Raw genomic sequence first — 8,570 nt, 5'->3', positions numbered from 1 at the left:
AGGAATTTAAGCAGCTTGTATGCCTTCAAGGCAAGCTGTGGCCTTTTTCTGGTTCTCATCATTGGTGTGCAATGCATTATCCCCATTAGCTGCCGAATTACTCGATTTCAACTGGCATTATATGCAGCTAATCCTGTAGTATTCAAAGCCCCTCCAGCACCCCAATGACATCAAGACCACAGCAGCAATTTGATGAACGATTGCAAAAGGGCTTTTGAAATATAAACAAAACAAATTTCAATTCCCCTGGTAGAGGAAACATACATATGAAAGCTCCAATGATGAATACATTCTTTTTAGTTCACTTAAGTGCCTATTTTTAATAACTGCCTACAGGACTTTCATCAGTTCAATTACAATGAACTCATTTTATTTCTTCTTAATGTTTCCCTATTGTTATAAGACTATGCAGAAAGGTATCTATTCCTTGAAGCACTAGAAACCAAAGAAATAATGCAAGCAATCACTTTCTGGGTTCATGAAGCAAAAACATTGAGGTCTGAAGGACTCTGAATAGTCTGCCAGGAGAAATGTAATGTTCACAGAGAATCTATTTTTATTTTATTTTCCTGCTGCGAGGTTTATTAATGTGCTCAAGTCAGGGAAGTACTTGAGTTTTTTTCCTTTCCTAAATTACTGCTGATGACTGCCTGTGGTCTCCTCCTGCCCCAGGAAGACAATGAAAAGTACTGACAAAACCATGCACCGTCTGATTAAGTGTCTCATTGTACAATGGATGCATTAAGCCCTGCTTAAACGACACATCTTGGTCTATCAAGAAAGCAAGAAATGGAATATTAATGTACAAAATATTTGCAGATTGTCTTTACACACAAAAGGAAAACTTCACCAAAAGCCAGGATTCAGATATGCATAAAGACTTTGTCAGGCTTTAGAAGTTCTTGAAAACAGTTGACTTTTTTTTGTTCAATTTCAGTTTTTTTCTCAAGGCAAATCATAGATAACCACAAACTTTTAATTTCCTAATATGAATAACAAAAAGGAACAACTTATAGTATTCTATTTAGAGATGAAGTACTGCCTCATCTCTGTAAGGAATGGGATAAAACAATTTTCCCTTTTACTTAATATTTTTTAATGTATTGCTATATTGTGATCTTCCAAACAATTCTCACCAATGATGTCTTACTTAAGAGAAAAAAACATAACTGGAAATCATGAATTTGTTATGTATCAAACATGCATTCGCTACTACAATTATACTTTTATTAACATTTTTTGTAATGCATTACTGCTTTTTTGTGGTCTCAGCTTCTGACAGTACATGTAACAGCAGAGTCAATTAGCACTGATTCATGTTCAGGTCTTATTTGAACTGTAAGTGCAGTTTTAACTGTGTAGTAGTCTATATTACGATCTGTCCATATATGGATATCATACTGTAGAACCTCCTTATACCTTGATCATTCAACTGTTTGATGTTTTGCTGAACTTTAAATTTAAGAGCATTTCTATGAACTCCTATGCTGCATAGACTCCTCATTTGTTACCACAGGAAGCCTGATTTAGCTTTCCCAGAGAAGCTAAATATAAATAATAAATGTTCAGAGTGGATTTATTACCATGAATCAAAGAATCATATAATTGCAAATACTGTATGTGTTCACATGTATGTAATTCAGCCCTGAGTGAATAAAAAATGCATGGTCTATATCTGAGAAAAAAAATTAAATGGCTGCTTCTGTATCTTTTGCATCTGAATGCTGTTGTACGTTTTTGATCTAAAATTCTTTTTACACCTGAGTTTTATAATGTGGCAAAACCCATCAATCACAATAGAACTCTTAGCAGAAGGTAGAATCAAAGGGACTTTTGTATTATATGACAAGGGATCTGAATTCAAAGAGTGAAAAACTTGCTTTATCTTCATATCATGCCCATGGAGTACGTCCTTATGGGGTAGCGTCTGCATAAAACAACATAGGTCTTGGGGCTCTCACACGGGGCTGCTGCGGCAAAATTTCTAATAAGTTGCTCCCGAAAGAATTTTCTTTTGGGATGTTCTTGAAAATAGTTTGTTTAATGTCATGAGGGTTGTTTACTTGAATGAGAAAAGGGACTGCGTTCCTGTTATACAAAATATTTGGAGGTGGTAACTGTACGCTGGGTGGCGCGTTAGGGTTGTGCTGAAGTCTGCTTGACAGCACTAATTCACAGTGGGAACTAGCCTGTGGAATGGGACTGAAGTTTCACCAATAATCCCTAAATTTGTATCATTTTGGAGATTTTAGCACTGCTGAGGCTGACGTGAGAATTTCTAGCGGCATGCCCTCAACGGATTGTGAGTAAAAGTTTCTATTTAGTGCTGGTTAATCAGAGGTGGCCAGGAAATAGGCCTTGTGGCACTCCTAATATCACAGCAAATCCACTGAGGCTAACTGCCTGTGGTGACTGGGGATGTGTGCGGTATAAAGTGCTGTTTTCTCTAGGGCATCCATCAATTTCAATCATTCTGCTCTAAACAAAGAACAGCTTAGGAAACCTTTAAATTATAGATGGAGGCATCAAGGCAGTAATTACAGTTAAAAAAAAACAATTGGCAATGAATCAGTTGGAAGATGCTCATTGATCTGTATCCATTTATCCCATGGCCTCTCTTACCAAAAACTGATTTTTCTTGAAGCATCATTAGAATATTTTTTACCTCTGCCTTTGATTGTTACAAAACAAGACTTTGATATACGCAACCCACCAATTCCCTGCTGAGAACTCCCACAAGCTGCCTGGTCTTTTCTGAAATCATTAACATGTATCAAATGATAACTAGGTTTTGGCAGGTAGAAGGATGTGTGATTAATTTATGCAGACAGTGGCATTTCTCCTGGTATGAACTGCTGCAAAACTATTGCCAACCTTTTGAGACTAACACACCAGGTTGTATATAGCTGCCTGCTTTAGAAGACTGTACTGTATAATTGAAACAAACCCAAAGATTTGATACATAGGAACCAAATATTTAGGAATGGTATGCAGTGTGGTAACTGAAAATTAATGAAACATGTAATGGGGATTTTCAATGAATAGCTAAGGGTTTTCATTATCCTTTCAATTACTTTTAATTATCCTAACTGAAAACCATTCTCTTTCGTAACACCTCAATAATGACATTACGGCTTGTTCAGTGTCTCCTGAACTGTAAATAACATTTAGAAAACGTAGGGTAATCCAGTGAAACTTGTCAATAAAAAAACTAGATGCCACAGAGAAATGCCACTTGTTTGCCAAAGTTAAGAAAAGTTGTATTTCTTAATCTGTCATTTTTAAAGTTAATTATATGGTGTAAATAAACACCTGATCACAATTAGATCTAACGAGCACCCTAATTAAACAATGGCTTATGAGCAGAATTTTTCTAATATATATAAATTTGGAACAAAATCAGAACTCACTATGACTTCAATCTGTCGGGCAGGATAAGTCAGTCTTTTCTTTTTACAAAGTAGTGCATAGGTTACAGTTGCTACAGAGGTTACTGCAATTGCAAATTAATTCACAGTGAAAGTATGTGGATTTTCAAATATATTCTTGGAATGCACATTGTCCTGATTTTCTCATCTGTAATGCAGCATTTACATTTTTAAATAATTTTATTTATCATGTTAATATTAATAGCATTGTTCTTGGTACAGTAATGTGTAGATGAGTGGAGGCAGGGGAGTGCTGTGTCACAAAATGATACGCACTGTGGGTCGGAAAAGGTTAAGAAATGGTGCTTTAGTGTATACAATGAAATGACCTTTAGCTACTGAGTGGAGGGTACAGTTAAAGCTCGTTTCAAAATTGCAATGACCTTTTCAAATACAGAGAAGTAAATCCCTGCATTCTATCTTGTCAGTGGCATATTAATCGGAAAAACTACAATATAACATATTACTGTTCATTTCTAGAAATGTATTTATATACTGTTTCTCTCAAAATCTATTTTATAAAAATGGTGGTATTTTATGGCCACCATCATCATTATGGTAGACTTGCTATCATGCTATCAGTATTTTTTAATGAAAATGTTTCAAATGTACACTTGCAATTAAGTAAGACTCCTTGTTGTGTATATTACGGTATGTGCCTTGTCCTTTTTTACAAGGGGCATATATTTAAGCTCAAAAAGCAGAGTGGAGCAATAAAAATATTCTCATAAGAATAGCCATCTGGTTGCTTTTTCCATTGTTTAAAAATGCATGCATAGTTTTATATTACCAAATTACTGAATATATGATTTTTAACCTGCTATAGCTATAAATATTAAAGAGACAGTGGCTGCTATCATTTCTGATTTCTGACTTTCAGGATGCAGAAAGGATGAAATGCATAAAATAAATTTACATTTTTTTCTTCTTAGCTAAAAGCATATATTAATTGGGGGAGGGAGTGTAGCAGACTAATTCCAAGCTAAATTTTTTGCTTAGCATTGCAGATTTCAACCTTGTAAAAAAATTTGATTTTGGAAACAGCATGTTATTGCATGTTCTGAGTTCTCTTTTGCCTCAATATTGAAACTGTTATGAGACAGAATCACATACCGCGCCAAGAAAAAAAGAAAGCAGAGATGTGATAATTTGATATTCCTTTACAGAGGCTTACAGCAAATAACCTCTCTAAACCAGAACCTACAAGTCATACATCATTTATTGCTGTTCTAAAAAGTAAGTGTATAAGTAAAGATTGAAACTTTTATTTTTTCAGCCTCTGTGTCTGACCTTTTTCTAAGCTGTAAAGGATGTTAAGAAGAGATGTGTTGTTTTCTGGATATTTTCCCAAACAGGAGTTATTTAATCTGCACCCAAACAAAGTGAAAAGTGAAATTTTCTTCATGAGACAGACATGGAAGCTGCAGTATAAATGGCTGAAACACAAATGTGTTAGATCTTTCCTCACTATCATGAGAGCAGTCAATCTTGGAGGTACAGTATTAAAATCTACAGTATGTCCAGTTTGAAAGCTGTGTGTCATTGTACTGCAATATTGGGACTAAGAAACAGATTGCATTTTGCCGGTGAAGTAAACATGAGAAATATCAACAAGAGCTGTGCTTGCTTAGTGTAAGGAAAGGTTGGAAAACTTGTTATAGAAAGGCGATCGACCAATTCCATTAAGCTATAATCTCTGGGCAGAAAATGTAATAAGACAGAAAATGCTATATTCTATTTTCTAGCACACTTCAAATCTCAAAAAGTAATGAGAGGTGAGCTTAAAATATGGTTTGAAAACTCAGACCTATTTTTATAATTCAGCTCGACCTTGTCAAAAGAGTTTCCAATCTAGTGAAGCAGTGCAAATATGAAGTATGCTATGCCTGTGCCAGTCCTTTGTGATGTGATGCTCCACAGACACAGAAAAGAGCCTCCTCTTCACCCAGAAGCTGACTAACCCCAGTGTTTTGACTTTTATCAATCCATTTTTCCCCTGCAGTCTTGCCCTTGCAGTCTCCATTTAATTTCCATATGTGATACTAATGAACTCACTCCCCTACCCTATTCACAATCAGTCATTTCTTGCTGTCCATCCAGAGCTGTCATATTATTAGATTTTTCTGTTTAACCATAGCTGACTTGTTTGATTCTGTTTGTATTTTAGTACCTTTTAAACTATCCAATTTTGTATCCTATCATTGGGATAAGTTATTGGAATTGTAGAATTTGAATTATGGATATTCAATTGCATGACAGTGCTATAATTCTCTCTTCTTTGTCTTGCTGTATAAATTGGGACTTGGTATCACTGAGTGACACCAAAATCTGTGCATTTTTTACACTTGAAGGAGGAGGAGTAAATTGAAATAAAATTTATTTTGTCAAGATTAATGCTGGCTTTAGGGACAATGTTCCTTAATAAAGGCAGGTGTAATTGTTTCCTTTAAAATTAGCACCCATTATTAATTTCAAGAATGTTTCTGACTAGCTATTATCAGCTCATGCATATTAAAAAGAGTATATACTATATGAAACTCATTCTACACCTGTAGTTCTCTTAATAAGAGACTAAAATGTACTCTTTGACTAGTTCTTATTAGGTATTCCAGAAATTAAAACACTCTGTTGTCTAGTGGGCACAGGATTGTCTTTCTCCAGCTATTATAGACTATAGTGCAGAATTGTTTTTAAGTACTAGTACTTGAGGGAAAAAAAGTACAAGTGGTATGGAACCAAAAGAGGTGAAATTATCCAGGACGGATACTACACTGGAGACTGCTTGTGGAAATAAGCAATATTCCAAGGTCTGAAGGAATAATCCATATGCTGAGCAGGCTGCAGTAAATATAGTACAGACAGGCAAGAGAAAGACAGTCCAGGGTCATGGTCTGAGAACATAGCTGTGTTTGTAGCCAGGCAGCATATAGACTAGTGAAAGTAAACAAGCACAGTCCAGAGTAGTAATCTGAAAATGTATCAGGGCTTCCAGGAATAACAGCCAGTAGCTATATCCCAAAAAAAAAGCACTGTCCTTCTGAGAGGGACTTGACACTCTGTTGTCATTAAAAAATCCCATTGGCCTTTACCAATAATGGCCTCTTAATAATCCCTATCTATGAATTGCCTTCATTACTCTGTTCTCCTTCCCAGTGATAGCTGATGAGTGATGAATGTATTGTCACCCATCCAGGTGGGGCTGCACTTTGGTGGTGGTGGAAGGGACGTCATCTCTTCAGCACTCTCTAGTGATGGTCCTATTGTCATTACAATTTCCACAGAGCAATCTGCCCCCATGGGAAAGATAGATAGATACTTTATTGATCCCGTGAGGGAAATTGCAGTGCAACAGCAGCTTAACACACACAACACAGCCACAGTGTAACGAATTATATACTAATAGTACAATACATACAATACAATACAACAGTTACTCACAGTCCGGACACACAAGAGGAAACTAGAACAGAACAGTACACAGAAAATCGTATCACACGTATGAATATAAATATAGATGTAACCATAGATATAAATATAAATACAAATGTATTGCACAGGTCCCTGGCATATATTGCACAAAAGTGGTTGTAAACGGGAAAAAGAAAAAGAAAAAGAAAGAGAACAGATGTAGCAGTAGATGTGTATATGCATTTAGTCCAGAAACAGGTCACTGTCGCTGTTGCCTCTGCCAAGACGCAAGGTGGATGCGTTGTACAGTCTTATGGCAGACGGCAAGAATGACCTCCTGTAGCGCTCCCTGTCGCACCGTGGATGAATCAGTCTATTGCTGAACGTGCTCTTCATTCCTGCAAGCCTGTCATAGAGGGGATGGGAGAAGTTGTCCATGATGGCCTCCAGTTTGGACATCATTCTCCTCTCAGCCACTACCTCCAAGGGGTCCAGGTCAGACCCAATGACAGAGCTCGCTCTCCTGATGAGCTTGTTCAGCCTTTTGGAATCTACTGCTCTAATCCCAGAGCCCCAGCACACCACTGCGTAGAAAATGGCACTCGCTACCACCGACTGATAAAACATGTGTAGCATCTTACTACACACATTGAAGGACCTGAGCCTCCTCAAGAAGTCAAGTCAGGTAGTCAGTGATCCACGAGGTCATGGAGGCATCGACTTGCATCTCCTCCAGCTTCCTCCTTAGAAGTAAGGGCTGGATGGTATTGAAGGCACTGGAGAAGTCGAAAAACATGATCCTTACAGTGTTGCCAGCCCTGTCCAGGTGTGAGTAGGCCCTTTGCAGCATGTAGATGATCGCATCCTCCACACCAACACTGGGCTGGTAGGCAAACTGTAGGGTGTCCAGTGATGAGCTGACCAGGGGTCTCAGGTGGGATAAGACCAGCCTCTCCAGTGTCTTCATGATGTGAGAAGTCAGTGCAACTGGTCTGTAGTCGTTGAGGACAGAGGGGCGCCCTTTCTTTGGTACCAGGACCAGGCATGATGTCTTCCAGAGCACCGGGACTCTCTCCAAGCGCAGGCTCAGGTTGAGCACTCCGCTCAGCTGATCAGCACAGGCCCTCAGAACTCTGGGACAGATGTTATCTGGTTATCTGAAAGCAAGAAAGAAGATGCTCTAAATGCTTAACGAGTTATATCATTGTTTAGTTTTACTTAATTTATCAACTCCTGTTTCAAAGTTTCATAAAGCTGCAATAACTACACCCACCGGTATGTTTGGAAAGAAGTTTTCCAACCCTAGCCGGCTGGATTTCCCAACACAGGAAATAACATAAAGTAGGAATTAAACATTAGAATAATGGAGACCAAAATGAGCTCTCAAGCAGTCAGCAGTCAGGAGTCCAGCTTTAATCTAAATGCTGAAGAAGTTAATACAGAAAGGCAGCTATTTGTCAGTATTGGTCATATCTGGTATAATGTCTGATTTGTTCATTTGACTGTAGTCATGGTGGTTTAAAGCAGGTTGAAATAAGTCTAATATACTAATAATACTACTCATAATGACACCTCAGGAGCAAAATTCGGAAGTGTTTCATATTGCTGAGTTGCGAAAATGGCTTCAAGGTTAATGTTCAATTCCGTCAACAGATTGAATCCACCACAGGTTAGCACAAGGCAAAAAGAAGACAGAACAGGGAGCTTGCTTTCCTGTCGGATATTTAATATTAA

Source organism: Lepisosteus oculatus, chromosome 22 (assembly GCF_040954835.1).
Source record: "Lepisosteus oculatus isolate fLepOcu1 chromosome 22, fLepOcu1.hap2, whole genome shotgun sequence".
NCBI classification, from domain to species: domain Eukaryota; kingdom Metazoa; phylum Chordata; class Actinopteri; order Semionotiformes; family Lepisosteidae; genus Lepisosteus; species Lepisosteus oculatus.
This window is presented reverse-complemented; position numbering follows the sequence as displayed.